Genomic DNA, 17,301 nt, shown 5'->3' with positions numbered 1-17,301 from the left:
CTTCCTCAACGCAAGCGGCAGATTTCTCAACAACAATGGTCGTGAACCTGCCGCGACTGCCTACGTTGAGAAATCTCACAGGGAGGAGGTCTAGCACGTAATTTTGTCTCAGGAGCACTCAAAAACTTAACGTTGGCGAGCCGCATGAGAGAAAAAACTCTGCTCCGCATCACTTCACAGAGTTTTTCAGAACTCTGTGCGTAGTGGGCATAGCTCTGCAAACTTCACCACAAAGCTGAATTCTTCGCCCACACCTAGGAATTAGGCAAGCCAAAAAGTACTGAATCATAAAGCACCAGGTTTGGACAAGGTACCTGGAGATCTCTTCTTGTACGAGGTTGATGCGTGGACCCCTTATTTCACTGTATCATTTAACGATATATTAAAAGGGGCTTCTAGTCCCACTACTTGGGCGGGCACTGAGATTGTTCCCATTTTTAAGAAGGGATCTAGAGATCTCCTCTCGAACTATAGGCCGATAAGCTTAATATTCAGTTCCCAAAAGCTCTTTGCAAGGGTCATTTTGAGGGGATTGAAAGATTGAATGGCTGCATCAAACATATTCACTTCCCTGCAGGCAGGATTTAGAGTGGACCTGTATGCTAGATCAGGTTTTTCAGCTCCGGCTATTCTACTGGAAGTTTGTACAGCTAGGATGGCGGCGGCTCTATATGGTGTCCGTTGACATTGTACCCCACCCCAAGCTGTGGCACATTATAGCTGACATGGAGGTACCACTTTATATTTACATTTGATTATAAGACTCCATGACTGCAATTTTGCCCAAGTTAGGTGTGGGCAGCTGGGGAAGATGACAGATCAATTTCCAGTCAGTAGGGGGTAAGGCATGGGTGCGTCGTTGGACCCACGCTACTTTGCTCTTCATAAATGACTTGGTAACATATGTGGATCACGATACGTCTGACGCACCCCGGCTGGCAAACCTCAGAGATCCTGTCTGGATGTTTTCAGATGATGCGCCTCTAATTTTTTTATCTCCCATGGGATTGCAAATAACTTTAGACAGGTTTGATAGCTTTTGTTTGATGAGGGAACTAGACATCAATTTGGCAAAAACAAGGTTAATGATGTTTAACCCTTGCCGCTCCACCTGATCTAATCCCATATTGAAAGCCCCCGCCGCCATTGGTGCCAGTCCACACCTTTGAATATCTGGGTTTTGTTTTGAACGATCATCTCCATTAGCAGACCTGTATTGCCAGGTAAATAAGTAAGTAAAATTTTATTGTATGATTAATTAAAATCTTACAATTAGAACAATTTTTTAATACACACCCAATAAAATATTTCAAATGGGTCTAAAAATAATCTTAATCGGAAACAATTTCCAGATAGTACCACAAAATTTTTAATTCAATCCATCATTTTTAAAACATATAGGAAAGACATGATATAGATAATAGCAATTATAATTTCGTTACAAATGAGCACATTTATGTATATAATACAGAATTCATGCCTAGCTATCCAAAATGTCCAGATTTACTAGACTCGACTCTCTAGCATCCAATTTCTGTTTTGCAAGTATTAAAAATGTGGTAAAATTAGCATTCATTATAATGTCCGTTGGTCAAAAACAAACTACCATAGCAAGTCAACATGTGCGAACACCTTTTTCAATGAAGACATTTTTCAGGTATCTCTTTCTTTCAGCTGTCGTTGCTGCACACATGCAAACCAAATGTGTAATATTTTCTTCCCATAAATTGCATAATCTGCAGGGAGTCGATGCAGATGGTCTCAGCCAAGGCATCGCATGCTTTAAGCCTGGCAGGTTGCCGAATCTTGCTTTCATAAATATATTTTTGGTTTGTACTGTCCAAGGTATTTCCATATATTCATTGACTATCATCCATGCACGCGACCGCTTAATAAACAATTCTTTATCTTTCAGAAGAGATAAATGTTTTACTGCTTTGTTAATTATTTTCTTAAAAGCTTGTGGGGTTAAAGGCCTTTCCCAGATCTCGTGAATTGAAAGTTCTTTCAAAGCCATATCAAGGTATTTATAAAAAGACCACTTTTGATTCCATTGTATCTCTTGCCATAGCAGACAGCGCATTGGATTATTGATATTGGTTTTCATGTCTTTACGTATTGACCCATCCTTGCTATATGTTGATTGCAGAAGCCAAATTCCAGCCTGGTCTGAGCAGGCAATGCATTGGCTGGCAGTCGAAACTAATATTTAAAATAAATTGCGACAGCATTATTTAATAATGTAGAGTCTGTGTAAGGATCTTACCCAGTCGAATTTCTGCAGGGACGTCAAGGAATCCCAACTTCAGGCGTAGGAAGGTCCCAACCTTCCACCCCACCCTACTGCGTCTATCAAACTCTAGAGCGCAGAGGAGGTGGCGGAAAGAGGGGAAACAAAACAAGGATAGAGGGGAAAAACACAGGAGCTGCAATCTTCTTGCTTCCTTTTCTGTGGAACTGTGTCTGTGTTCTTGGAGCAAGGTTCTGAAAAAGGTAAGAAGAACAATATATAAGGCCCTAAATAAGGGCCTACAATACCCCTAGTTTAACCCTTCTTTAATGTATAGCTCTGCTATCTAGTTACCTATAACTAACAGCTTGCTTATTCTAGATAGTTGCACAGAAGGACTGAAGAGGTCAGGAAAGGGTACAGGCTAGTCGTAGTTTCCCTTCTGGACTGTAGGAGGATGTCCCTAGGATAGATAAAGGCAACCATATAGTAATACACCCACATGAACATCTGAAAACACTACTTCCCCTCCCCCTTCCGACCACTTATCTTACAAGGGTATCCAGATGTCATCACAGAACAAGGAGTCCGATCAAATGCTGTAGAGGCTTCTACAGCTAGAATCTGGAAGATGCAGCAGGGAAGGAACTCAGGAAGACGGGTCAGGACCAATGCGGCGTAAGGTGAACAAGAGCCTCCTTAGGGGGTAACTGGCAGGTCCACGGGAGCAGTTTGGGAGGAAGGGGACAGGGCAGAGACACCCGGCCGGCCCGCGGGACAAAATCCGGCAAGGTGGGCGGAGCGCTCTGACCCTAAAACACCAAAGTCCCGAAACTAGGGGCAGCTCGCGTCCAGTTACAGCCAACACAGAGGCTCGGCACCAATATAACGAACGCACAAAAAAGGAGGGGAAACAGAGCTCTGAAATATGAGAGACGGCTCTCATACAAATGACCGAAAAAAGAAGGGGATTGCAAACACTCGAAGCGATGCAGGTAGTGTAGAATGTCCCGGTCCTCCGAGACGAACGCCAAGCGAAAAACCAGGAAACAGGATACAGGAAGTTCAGGGAACCGCCTGCGGGGCAACACTAGAACGCGAAGCCCCGAGGTTCCTGAACGGCAGGCTTTTCTACTGTTTCGTTGCTATCGCGCATGCGCGATAGCTAGACGCTATGGGGAAGTCACTCGCAACTCGGTGACGCTGGAATCGGCAATCCTGACAGTCTGTACCCCAAAGAACTTCACTTCCATAGGTAAGGCCAGGGAGCAATTGTATTGCCAGGAGCAAAACTTAGATTAGAGCCAACTACTGGGGGATTATTGAAGACAACTGAGGTCTTTCAATACTGTTCCATCACGCCGCTATTGCAGGTCTACAACCATCGGGCTTGTGGGTCTGCTTTGCATGGCGCTGAACTCTGGCCACATAAAAGTGTTTAATGTCTAGCCACCGCAGAAAATCGCTTGATACGGCAACTGATTGGTTTGCCAACCAGCACACCATTGCATCCCCTGAGGTTAGATCTGGGGCTTAGAAATATAGCAGATATAGTTAGGTTTCGACCCCTTTTGTTTTGGAGAAGGTTGTGGGCAACCCCGGAACTGAGCCCTTATCAGCAGGGGCTGGCCGAGATCCTGTGTCTCCCAGGAGCAGGAGACCTTCCATGGATTAGGCACGTGAGATCAACATTAACGGACACTGGGCTCGGGAACCTATGGACTGCCCCATAAGGGGCAAGTGCCACCTCCGAAGAGCAGATAATGAGGGCTTATTGGCAACATCAAATAGGCTTATTGCAACGCCAACCCAACATGGGTCCCCGGACATTGGCCTTTCTAATGTTAAAAGATGGTTTTCAGATAAAGCAGGTCTTGCATGAAATAGAGCCTTTTTTTTTTACTGAGTTTTATATAGCGCAAACTTGACCCGAATCGGGTATCACAGCGCTGTACATAGCACCAGTTGCATACATGAGGACACTTTCATTTTTGTTAGGCACGGGGAGATGAAGTGATTTGCCCAGAATCACAGGATGTTCAGCGCCATTGCCGAGACTCGAACCCGGTTCCTCGGATTCGAGGTCGAGCGCTCTAGCCGTTAGGTCAACTCCTCTCCCCTTGCACTGCCAGGAAGCTATACCTGCAATTTAGATATGGGACTCTACCACTTGCCTCGTTTACAGCCAGTTGGGGCAAACAGCAAATTCAGGTAATGCTCATTGACCGTGTTGTGCAACATGATCCGAAAAAATTGAACATGTTTTGCTTTTTTTGTCCTGGTTATCGTAGTATAAGAAGTAAGTGGATCGGGCCGCTCTGACAGCCTTGGAGTCAGAGCCCTAAGAGAAACTTTCAGAATCATAAAGTCTGACAACAGGCAATTAGGGGTTTTCGCAATTTACCGGTTTGTAATGGCCACGTGGAGGATCAGGCAAAGAGCACTTTAAGATATGTTACAGCAGACTCTTTGGTAGCTCACCTGTGTTCTAAGCCTTTTACACTTATATCTTTCATGTGTAGTAATATTTCTATTGACATTTTATTGTCTTAAAGTTTATTTATTTCTATTGACATTTTATTGTCTTAAAGTTTATTTATTTCTATTGACATTTTATTGTCTTAACCCCTTGCATGCCCGCCCCTTTCCCCGCCCAGTGCCGCGCCTTGCATTAGCGGGCGGAGTTCATGACGAGCTGGACTCGTCATGGGCACAGCGCCACCGCAGCCCATGACGAGTCCAGCTCGTCATGGGCACTGAAGGGGTTAAAGTTTATTTATTTCTATTTACATTTTATTGTCTTAAAGTTTATTTATCTGCTCCTTTTAACCCCTTCGGTGCTCATGACGGAACGGTTCCGTCATGAGCGTCGGTTGAGCTGTGCTCATGACGGAACCTTTCCGTCATGACCACGCCCGCGCAAGAAACGGTCAGCACTGGGCGGGAATCGGCGCCGCATGGAAGGGGTTAAACCAATTTGACATGTTGGTATGGTTGTGACCTTTAATATCGATTATTCGCTGAATAAAGTGATTTTGACTTGGAAAAGGATAAGCAGCGATTTATCAGAAGACATAGCCTGACATTTGCCCTCTTTCTTTTTTTTTTTTTTTTGCAAATCTGTTTTTATTGCTTTTTTTAAGGTATAACAAAGAAAGCATACGTGGTTCAGCAGGATACATTACACATAGAAGTATATAAACATATGCGGGTCGCCGATCCGTGTCTGGCCTAGCCAGCCAGACATCCCCACAGTCAAGAAATGTACCAGTCGCAACCTGCCCGGGGGCTGGATGCATGTGCCTCATCAGTTCCAGTGTTGTCTCTTAAAAGGGGGCAGCAGCCACCACACACCAGCCACTTAGTCATACATGCCAGTGTGAGCCATCCAAGCAACTTAGACATTGAGAACCAATAAATCGCAAACTGGTCAAAAGGAAAAACTCAGAACAGTGGCAGCCTGAATAATTGTACACAGAGTGTTCCCCCCCTTTCTCACCCACGACTCCCCCCCCCCCACCCCCCAGGACCGCCCCCCCCCCTAGCCCTAAAAATGCAATCGTCTCCATGTGGCCGCAGGCGCCCGACATTTGCCCTCTTTCTTTGAATGCACAGCAAATGTGACAATATAAAACAAAATGTAAAGACATTTTTTACTGCTCATTCACTGTCTAAAGTCCAGCACGGTTATTTTGGGAGTGCTGTAGCACCACCACCCTCCACCTTCCAGTGTCTATGTTTTTCTTTTTTCAATGACATTGTATTAGTTCAAACATGAATGCAGTTCCTTTAGATAAATAGATAGTTTGATGAATGTTGTGCAGTTTCTCGGTCATTTGGGATGGGCCAATAATTACTTTGGGCAGGCCCGACCCACTTGTGGGTGAGGCTTCCTCATCCAATTAAATTGGCACCCTAGGATCAGGATATCTATCCCCAAGTGGCCCCAAGTGGGGTTTTGAGGGCCTTTTTCATAATCAATTTGGTATGGGTCAAAATAGGCCTTATGCTGCCGGCCATCGCACTTTGATGTGTTTCCCCTGATGATTGAGGAGGGTGTGCGGTTGCGTACCTCCGGCTCATCCTTTGTGTTAAGAGGTAGAACTTACAACAGTGAAAAACAACTTTAGGAGTTTTTTTCTGCCTGGACATGTAAAACTTAAACCCACATGTCCTACCTTTAAAATACCATGCACGCTCCCCTGGGAGTTTTCACTGCCTTATTTAGGGGTGACTTATAAGTATTGAAAATTAAGGTTAAGGCCTGGTAAGAGGTTTATTTAGCCAGGTTGAAATGGCAGTTTAACCCTGCACTTCAGGCTGCAGTGGCAGGCCTAAGACATGTTTAAAGTGCTACTTTAGTGAGTGACACAATCAGTGCTGCTGCCCACTATTAGCATTTGGGTACCCTTCTCCCCTGCCTTACACACCCCTTAGGTACCCTGCTCCCCCTTGCACACCTCTTGGGTATCCTTCTAACCCTCCCTCACACACCTTGTGTACCCTTCTCCCCTCACTTTCACACAACTTGGGTACTCTTCTCCACCCCCTTACACACCCCTGGGGCATCCTTCTCCCCTGTTTTACGCTCACTTTGGGTACTCTTCTAACCCTCCCTTACAGACCCCTTAGAAGGGTAGCCAAGGTGTGTGTAAGACAGGGGAGAAGGATGCCCGAGGGTGTGTAAGGGAGGGGAGAAAGGTACCCGAGGAGTGTGTGAAGAAGGGTCAGAAGGGTACCTGAGGGATGTGTAAGGGAGGGTTAGAAGTGTACCTATGATGTGTGTATAGGAGAGGGGAGAAGGGTACCCCAGGGGTTTGTAAGGAAAGGGAAAAGGGTAAGCTAGGGATGTGTAAGGGAGGGTTAGAAGGGTACCCAAGAGGTGTGTAAGGGAGGGGAGAAGAATTCCCAAGGGGTGTGTATGGACGGGAGAAGGGTGCCCAATGGATGTGCAAGGGACAATAAAAGGGTACCCGAGGGGTGTATAAGGAGAAGGGTACCCAAGGGGTGTGTAAGGGAGGGGAGAAGGGTATCCGAGGCATGTATAAGGGAGGGTTAGAAGGGTACTCAAGAGGTGTGTAATGGAGGGGCGAAGGGTACATATGGAGTGTGTAAGAGAGGGGAGAAGGGTACCCAAGAGGTGTGTGTAGGAGAGGGGAGAAGGGTACCAAGGGGTGTGTAAGGGAGGAAGAGTACCCAGAGGATGTGTAAGGAAGGGTTAGAAGGGTACCCAAGTGGTGTGTAAGAGAGAGGAAAAGGGTACCCAATGGGTGTGTAAGGGAGGGTTAGAAGGGTACCCAAGGGGTGTGTAAGAGAGGGTTAGAAGGGTACCCTTCTCCCCTCTACTACACACCCCTCGAGATCCCTTCTCCCCACTCTTACACACCCTCTGGGTACCCTTCTCCCCTCTATTACACACCTCTTGGGTACCCTTCTCCCCTCTCTTACACACTCCTTGGGTACCCTTCTAACCCTCCCTTAAATACCTCTTTGGTACCTGTTGGACAGGCCACACGAAGGGCTTGCTCCCTCCCCGCACGACAGGGCCCAAGCTCCGGCCCGCCAGGCGTGACCCACGAAAAACACCTGCACCCCGTCTCCCGACGGAACTTCTGCCCTCGGACCTCCATGCATCACGGGCCCCAGCCCCACCGGCTTCCCCGGCCGGGTCAAGCCGCCATCTTGGGCCCTGCACCACGAGGCCGCGTGGCCTCCCCCCGACCCTAACCCTGGGCCTGGCCGGCCCCGACATCCCGGCACCACCATCCACCCAGGAGGTGAGCGGACCACTTGGCAGGTCAATGGGAGAACGAAGCGTCAAGAGCTCTTCCCCCGCCAGGTGCCGATCGCCTCCAGCTCCCCCAAGCGCTGGCTCCACCCCCTGCTGGGTGTCTGGACACCTTCATCCCGAACCCTCCGACCTCCAAGTGCGAGGGCCCGGACATCAAAGGGCGCCTGCCCTATAACTGGAGCAGCTCCGGAGCAGGATGGCAGTTGTATCCTGGAGTCGAGAGACACCGAGAGAACTCAGCCTTGACGGACTACTGGCGCTGCCGTAGCCCTATCTTGCGAACTATCGTCCTGCCTGCTGGCGCTGCCGCGGCCTTCTGCAACATCCATCCTCGTCGGGACCTGCTGGCGCTGCCGCGGCCCGTTGTAACGACCATCTTCACCGGGACCTGCTGGCGCTGCCGCGGACCGTACATCGACCATCCTCACCGGGACCTGCTGGCGCTGCCGCGGACCGTACATCGACCATCTTCACTGGGACCTGCTGGCGCTGCCGCGGACCGTGTATCGACCATCTCTACCGGGACCTGCTGGCGCTGCCGCGGCCCGTACCAGCTACACCACCAAGCTCGAGGATTGTGAGCTAACCATCATCTCATCCGAACTACCTGACTGGTAACCAGACTGTCCCGCTACCCCTTCCCTATCCTAAGAGACCTAAATCGAGGGGACCCCTGAGTCCAGACCTCCTTGTACTATTTCATCGTACCTTAAGAAGTGCATATAAAGAACGCTAAATCTTATCCTTGTGTGGTGTCTGTCTGTGGGGGGGAAGTTACTTGTCTGTACGATCGCTGGAGACGGCTCTCCCCGGAGACCTCTCCCCCTGTCCTCGGCCGACCCTCCCGGTCCGTCTAACATTGGTGGCCAGCGGCGCGATCCGAATCAACGCGTAATCGTACAGAGAGTAGCTCACCCCACGACAAAACCACGATGTCAGCCAAAGATAGCGGTTTCACTGAAAAATTCCAAATGGATAAGTTAGAAGAATACAGCCACCGCGAACTGAAACAATTCTGCATGGAACTAGGCATTGCTACCACCGGCCTGAGTACCAAAGATGATTTGAAGCGCGCCCTTGAGTCGTGGGCAGAAACTGGGATCGCCGGATCCTCCGACCAAAACAGTGTTGCACCAGAGGGGAACGCCACGGCTCCCGAGGAGCGGGGAACGGGCCTCTCGCAGGAGGAGATCCAGGAAAGAGAAAGAACCAGATTACACGAGTTGGAAATGGCACGGCTCAAGATGGATGGTAAACTCAAGTTAGCCGAGCAGAAACTAAATCTAGAGCATATGCGGCTCCGAGAAGAACGAGAAGAAAAGCAGAGACAGAGAGAGCTTGAGGAAAAAAGAATAACACTCGAACACGAGCGCAAACTGGCGGAAATAGAACTTCGGAAACAGAATAAAGAACCGGGGGTGCCTGAGCGACCGTACACCCCGGGGCCAACCGAGAAAAAAGTACACATCCCCAAGGATGTTGTCCGCGAGTATGTCCGAGAAGACGACATACAACAGTGGTTCAAAGCCTACGAGATCGCCATGACCTCCCACCGGATCGACCGGAGTGATTGGGGAGCCGGACTATGGGGGAGGTTCGTCAACGAAGGTCGCGATGCCCTGCTACAGCTCCCAGATCACCAAATGTCGTCCTACGACCACATGAAGGCTGCCCTCCTCACCCGCTACGGCCTCACACCCGAGATGTACCGCCAGAGGTTCAGAGATTGCACCCGGATCCCGGGCACAACTTGGGTGGAGTACGTTAACTATTTCAGCCGTGCCTTCGAGGGTTGGATCAAGGGGAGCCACGTCACGACCTACGAGCAACTCTTTAACCTTATGGTATGGGAGCACTTGTCGAACAACTGTTTCGTCGAGCTCAGGCAGCACCTCCTCGACAGCAAGCTGACTGACCCCCGGCAGCTCGCCGCCGAAGCTGACCGATGGGAAAGCACCCGAGTGGGCCGGAGAGGGCCACACGAGCAGAACCGAAGCAACCAAGGCCAGCACCGTCCTCGAGGAGGAGGAGGCCAGGGGCGAGGGAGAGACGCCTTGCCGGCAACACCCGTGGCCAGCACCCCGCCTCTGGCCGGCCGGGGCAACCCCCCGATGCGTCCTGGGTTCCGAGCCAACGTCACGTGCCACCGATGCCAGCGAGTCGGCCACTACGCCAATGACCCGAGCTGCCCGCAGAACCAAACACCCAAGCCCCGCCAGGTAGCTGCCGCCGCCCTGGGGGAAGAGCGATTATCGGAGGAACAGGAAGAGTATGAGCCGGCCCAGCAAGAGTGGGAACCGGCCGCCATGGTCCTGGCGTGCCTAGGGGGAAGAGACATGGTCCCGCGGGCTCCCCTACCCGCCAACACCAGGAAATACGGTCAGTGGGTGACCATTAATGGACATCGGGCCGAGGCCTTGCGTGACACAGGCGCCAGTGTGACGGCCGTCCGCTGTCACCTGGTGAAGCCCGAGCAGATCCTGCCGAACATTCTCTGCCCCGTCCGCTCAGCCGACAATTCTGAAAGTATGTGTCAAATGGCCTGCGTCCCATTCGAATGGGGAGGGGTCTCCGGCCTGTTGAAGGTGACGGTCCGGGACGATGCCCCCGTGGACTGCCTCCTGGGGAATGACCTCGAAAGTTCCCCGTGGGCCACCGTCGAGAGAAGAGAGCACCTGGGGATGCTGGGCCTCCCGGACTGGGCCTGCATAACCACCCGGTCCATGGCCGCCCATGCCGTCCCCCGATCAGAAGAACCGGAATGGCCAGCACCTCCGCCCCCGGTCGCCCCAGTAGAAGACAACGACGAGGCCAGCCCCCCAGAACCAACGACCGAAGGGGACGCGCAACCCCAGGACTTTCCCGGCCTGGCTCAGTGGCGTCAAGAAGGGGGGCCCACCCAAGAACAGTTCCGCCAGGAACAAAAGACCTGCCCCTCCCTCGAGGGACTCCGCCAACAAGCCAGCGCCCAGAACGCAGGGGACTCCACCGGATCTCACTGGGTCTACTGGGATAACGACCTACTTTTCAGCGAACAAAGAATCGCAGAGCTAGGGGCCGGTCGAGTGCTGGTGGTACCTCTCCGCTTCAGAGACTTCCTACTCAACCTGGCCCACGATGTCCCCCTGGCTGGACACCTGGGCCAGGACAAAACTTACAGTCGCCTAGTGACCCACTTTTTCTGGCCGAAAATGAGGAACGACGTCCTGAACCACTGCCGGTCCTGCCCCACATGCCAAGCCAGCGGGAAGAGTGGTCGGAAGCTGAAAGCCCCTCTGCAACCCTTCCCTGTGGTCACCACCCCGTTCGCAAGGGTAGGAATAGACATTGTGGGGCCTCTGGACCCCCGCACGGCACAAGGACACAGGTTCATCCTGGTACTGGTGGACCATGCCACCCGCTACCCCGAGGCGGTGCCCCTACGGACCGTGACAGCTCCGGTGGTTGGCCGGGCCCTAATGGGGATCTTCTCCCGGGTGGGCTTCCCCCGAGAAGTCGTCAGCGACCGAGGCACGAACTTTATCTCCAAATACATGAAGTCCCTCTGGCAACAATGCGGGGTCACCTACAGATTCACGACCCCCTATCACCCCCAAGGGAACGGACTAGTGGAGCGTTTTAACCGCACTCTCAAGGGGATGATTGGGGGATTGGAAGAGCCCCTCCGTCGCCAGTGGGATGTACTACTCCCGTGCCTCCTCTTCGCCTACCGAGAAGTCCCCCAGAAGTCACTCGGCTTTAGCCCTTTCGAACTCCTGTACGGGCACCCTGTGCGAGGGCCCCTCAGCCTAGTCAAGGAAGGTTGGGAGATGGCCCCCCTAAAGACCCCTCCAGACGTCTTCAAATACCTCCTGGCCCTACGCAATCAGACCCGGCGCTTCAGAGGGATGGCCAAGGCGAACCTCGAGGCCAGCCAGGAGGACATGAAGAGATGGTATGATCACAATGCCTCCTCCGTTGAGTTCGAGCCTGGTCAACAAGTGTGGGTGATGTCCCCCACCGAACCATGTGCCTTGCAAGATAAGTGGACGGGGCCCTTCAAAGTGGTCGAGCGCAAAAGCCCCGTCACTTACCTCATCGACATGGGGACCTCCCGAAACCCCCTTCGGGTCCTCCACACCAACCGACTCAAACCACACTTTGTGCGCTCAGAACTCAGCCTCCTGATGGCTACGGACAGTGGGGCAGAGGAAGACTCCGAACCCCTCCCGGATCTCCTGAAGACTCAGGAGAATGACGGCTCCGTGGATGGGGTCCGGCTCTCTGACGCCCTCACCTCGGAGCAACGCCAGGGCTGCCGAAACCTCCTGCTGCGGTTCGCTACACTGTTCTCCCTCACCCCCGGGGTCACCCCTTGGTGTTTGCACGACGTGGACACCGGGGACAGTCCCCCTATTCGACACCGGGCCTACCGCGTACCAGATCGGGTACGGGCCTGCATACAGGAGGAAGTGGCCAAAATGCTCACGATCGGGGTCATCGAGCCCTCGGACAGTCCCTGGGCCAGCCCGGTTGTATTGGTTCCCAAAGCCGCTGCCCCCGGCACCACACCTGAACTGAGATTCTGCGTCGACTACCGGGGCTTGAACGCTGTCACCCGGACCGACGCTCATCCGATCCCCCGAGCGGACGAACTGATCGACCGGCTGGGGGCCGCCCGCTACCTCAGTATCTTCGACCTAACAGCGGGCTACTGGCAGATCGGTCTCACACCCCGGGCCCAGGAACGGTCAGCCTTCTCTACCCCCGATGGCCACTACCAATTCAAGGTCATGCCCTTCGGCATGAAGAATGCCCCCGCCACGTTTCAACGCCTTGTGAACCAGGTCTTGGCGGGGCTCGAAGAGTTCAGCGCTGCTTACCTGGACGATATCGCTGTATACAGCCGCCACTGGTCCGACCACCTCCTCCACCTCCAAGAGGTCCTACAGGCCCTCCAGCGGGCCGGCCTCACAATTAAGGCCGGCAAATGCCAAATTGGCCAAGGGTCCGTGACCTACCTTGGGCACCAAGTGGGAAGCGGGCTGGTGGCCCCGCTGCAACTTAACATTGCTGCCATCCAGTCCTGGCAGCCCCCCGTCACCCAGACCGAGGTCCGAGCCTTCTTGGGGCTCACCGGCTACTACCGGCGGTTCGTGAAGGACTACGGCAGCATCGTGGGGCCCCTCACGGGTCTCACGTCCAAGAACCAACCAAAGCGGATTAACTGGACCCCCGATTGTCAAGCGGCCTTCGAGAAGCTGAAGGCCGCCCTGTGCACCGCCCCTGTGCTCCGGGCCCCCGATTACAGTCGGGAATTCGTGGTACAGACAGACGCCTCCGACCACGGCATCGGGGCCGTTCTTTCTCAATTAAACCCCGAGGGTCATGACCAGCCGGTGGCCTTCATCAGTCGACGTCTCCTGGCCCGAGAACAGCGCTGGAGCACCATCGAGAGGGAGGCCTTCGCAGTGGTGTGGGCCCTCAAAAAGCTCCGGCCCTATCTCTTCGGTACCCACTTCCGGGTACAAACCGACCATCGACCCCTGCAGTGGCTGATGCAGATGCGGGGGGAGAACCCAAAACTATTGCGCTGGTCCATTTCCCCGCAGGGAATGGACTTCACCGTGGAGCACCGACCGGGCCAAGACCACGCCAACGCGGATGGCCTGTCACGATTTTTCCGCCTCGACGAGGAGAGTCCCCAAGAAGATGGGTGACTCTCCCCGCCTTCAGCTGGGGGGGACGCATGTTGGACAGGCCACACGAAGGGCTTGCTCCCTCCCCGCACGACAGGGCCCAAGCTCCGGCCCGCCAGGCGTGACCCACGAAAAACACCTGCACCCCGTCTCCCGACGGAACTTCTGCCCTCGGACCTCCATGCATCACGGGCCCCAGCCCCACCGGCTTCCCCGGCCGGGTCAAGCCGCCATCTTGGGCCCTGCACCACGAGGCCGCGTGGCCTCCCCCCGACCCTAACCCTGGGCCTGGCCGGCCCCGACATCCCGGCACCACCATCCACCCAGGAGGTGAGCGGACCACTTGGCAGGTCAATGGGAGAACGAAGCGTCAAGAGCTCTTCCCCCGCCAGGTGCCGATCGCCTCCAGCTCCCCCAAGCGCTGGCTCCACCCCCTGCTGGGTGTCTGGACACCTTCATCCCGGACCCTCCGACCTCCAAGTGCGAGGGCCCGGACATCAAAGGGCGCCTGCCCTATAACTGGAGCAGCTCCGGAGCAGGATGGCAGTTGTATCCTGGAGTCGAGAGACACCGAGAGAACTCAGCCTTGACGGACTACTGGCGCTGCCGTAGCCCTATCTTGCGAACTATCGTCCTGCCTGCTGGCGCTGCCGCGGCCTTCTGCAACATCCATCCTCGTCGGGACCTGCTGGCGCTGCCGCGGCCCGTTGTAACGACCATCTTCACCGGGACCTGCTGGCGCTGCCGCGGACCGTACATCGACCATCCTCACCGGGACCTGCTGGCGCTGCCGCGGACCGTACATCGACCATCTTCACTGGGACCTGCTGGCGCTGCCGCGGACCGTGTATCGACCATCTCTACCGGGACCTGCTGGCGCTGCCGCGGCCCGTACCAGCTACACCACCAAGCTCGAGGATTGTGAGCTAACCATCATCTCATCCGAACTACCTGACTGGTAACCAGACTGTCCCGCTACCCCTTCCCTATCCTAAGAGACCTAAATCGAGGGGACCCCTGAGTCCAGACCTCCTTGTACTATTTCATCGTACCTTAAGAAGTGCATATAAAGAACGCTAAATCTTATCCTTGTGTGGTGTCTGTCTGTGGGGGGGAAGTTACTTGTCTGTACGATCGCTGGAGACGGCTCTCCCCGGAGACCTCTCCCCCTGTCCTCGGCCGACCCTCCCGGTCCGTCTAACAGTACCCTTCTCCCCTCTCTTACACACCCCTTGGGTACCCTTCTCCTTACACACCTGATACTCAGGTTTTGCCTAGTGGCAGTACCCCAATGAAGGAACAAACAGAGAACTTATGCCGACTTTGGAGATCTTTCAGATCCCCTCACAAGAGGAGTTTAATATAATTGCAGCTGGTATCTCCTCAGGCTCTCCTCTGGACCCTCTCCCACATAAGCTGTGGAAAGTGTTCGGGATGGAGCTCTTCCCGCATCTTCACCAATTATGCTCCCAGTCTCTAACCAACGGCACAGTCCTGAAATGTTGGAAAAAGGCAGTTGTGTCCCCTCTTCTAAAGAAAGTTTCTTTGGACCCTCTTTGCCCTTCTAATTACAGACCGATCTCCTTGTTACCTTATCCGATAAAGATCTTGGAAAGAATAGTGAGTAAGGCCATCTCAAAATTTGCAGAAGAAAATAAACTTCTAGGTGAGGTTCAATTTGGGTTCCTCCCGGGACACGGCACCGAAACTGCACTGGTGACAGTCCTTGATGACCTTCGAATGTGGGCTGACAATGGACAAACTGCCGTCCTAGTGCTTTTGGAGATGTCGGCCGCATTCGACACGGTCAATCATAAGATCTTGATTAATAGACTCGAGGAGAATGGTATCAGAGACAAGGCACTGGATTGGCTGCAGTCCTATCCCTCAGGGAGGCAGCAAGCAGTAACCCTGATGCCATTTCTCTCTCAGAATAGTCCTGTAAAACATGGCGTTCCACAGGGCTCGGCCATTAGCCCAATCCTTTTTAACTTTTATATGCGCACACTTATCTCTCTTATAAAATCCTTCGGCATTGAAGTTATTAATTATGCTGACGACGCCCAACTTGTCTTTTCCTTTGAGGGTGATAAGGCAATTCCCCTGGAAAAATTTCATAGATGTATGCAGGCAACAGCAAGCTGGCTCAGAGCTAATTCCCTGTAATTTAATGGCGATAAGACAGAAATACTCTACTGTTCTGCGAGTAAAAGTTCTCGTCCTCTACCGTCAGATATGTGGCCAGCCTCTGTAAACAATCCTCCGATGCCTGCTATGACAGCTCGTAACTTGGGAGTACTATTAGATAGTAACCTACAGCTGGACTCTCACGTGAACAAAACAGTGAGCACCTGTCTATCTCTGCTCTGAGCTCTGCGAAAAAGTCTTTCTTTTCTACCAACTTCAGCTAGATCTCAAGTGGTAAGGAGCATTATTTTGAGCAGACTAGACTACTGCAATGCGCTTTTACTGGGAGCCCCTGACTGCCTGTTAAAAAAGCTGCAAAGGATTCAAGTAATTGCAGCTAAGCTTGCACTAAACAGACAACGCAAGGCGTCTGCTTCACTTACCTTGAAGGATCTCCATTGGCTCCCTACGGCACAGAGCGTACCGTTCAAGGCAATCTGCATTGTCTACAAGGCAGCTCACAATATGGGGCCCGTGCCTCTGCAGAGGAAAATCCTCTTTTATTCTCCTACTAGAAACCTCCGTTCTTCTTCAGCTAATCTGTTGTGTATACCACACTTCAACAAGGCTCGATTAGGAGGCAGATCATTTAGTCTGGTAGCATCTAGACTTTGGAATTCACTCCCTATCGAGACTACACAAAGTAATTCTTTGCTGAGGTTTAGGAAGGATCTGAAAACTAGATTTTTCCGAGAAACGAACTCTTAGCCCCTCTGTTGAGACTTTCAGTTACGCACAGTGTCTTTTAATGGTAATCGCAACACCAGGATATCCGTAGGGTGGCAGCCGCACTATATAAGTGCGTCTTACATTACATTACATTACATTACACCCCTTGGGCACCATTTTCCCCTCCCTTGCACACCCCTTGTGTACCCTTCTCTCCTTCCTTGTACACCCTTAGTGTACCCTTCTCCTCTCTCCTACACATACCTTGGGTACACTTCTCCTTACACACCCCTTGGGTACCCTTCTCTCCTCCCTTACAAACACCTCGGGTACCTACCCTTATCCCCTCTTTTACACACCCCTTGGGTACCCTTTGCCCCTCTCTTAAACACCCCTCTGGTACCCTTCTCCCCTTTCCCACACACCCCTTGAGTACACGTCTAACCCTCCCTTACACATCCCTTGGGTGCCCTTATAGCCCTTCCTTGCACACCTTCATGGGTACCCTTTCCCCTCACATACACAACCCTTGGGTATCCTTCTCCCATCCCTCTCTTACAGACCTTTTGGGTACCCTTCTCCCAGCTCCTACAGACACCTTGGGTACCCTTCTAGCCCTCCCTTACATATCCCTTGGGTACCCTTCTCCCCTCTCTTACACACCCCATGGGTACACTTCTAACCCTTCCTTACACACCCATTGGGTACCCTTCTCCCCTCTCTTACACATAACTTGGGTACCATTG

This window comes from Triturus cristatus, chromosome 5_1, assembly GCF_964204655.1.
Source record: "Triturus cristatus chromosome 5_1, aTriCri1.1, whole genome shotgun sequence".
In the NCBI taxonomy this organism is placed as follows: domain Eukaryota; kingdom Metazoa; phylum Chordata; class Amphibia; order Caudata; family Salamandridae; genus Triturus; species Triturus cristatus.
The sequence above is the reverse complement of the archived record's forward strand: the minus strand, read 5'-3'. Positions refer to the sequence as shown.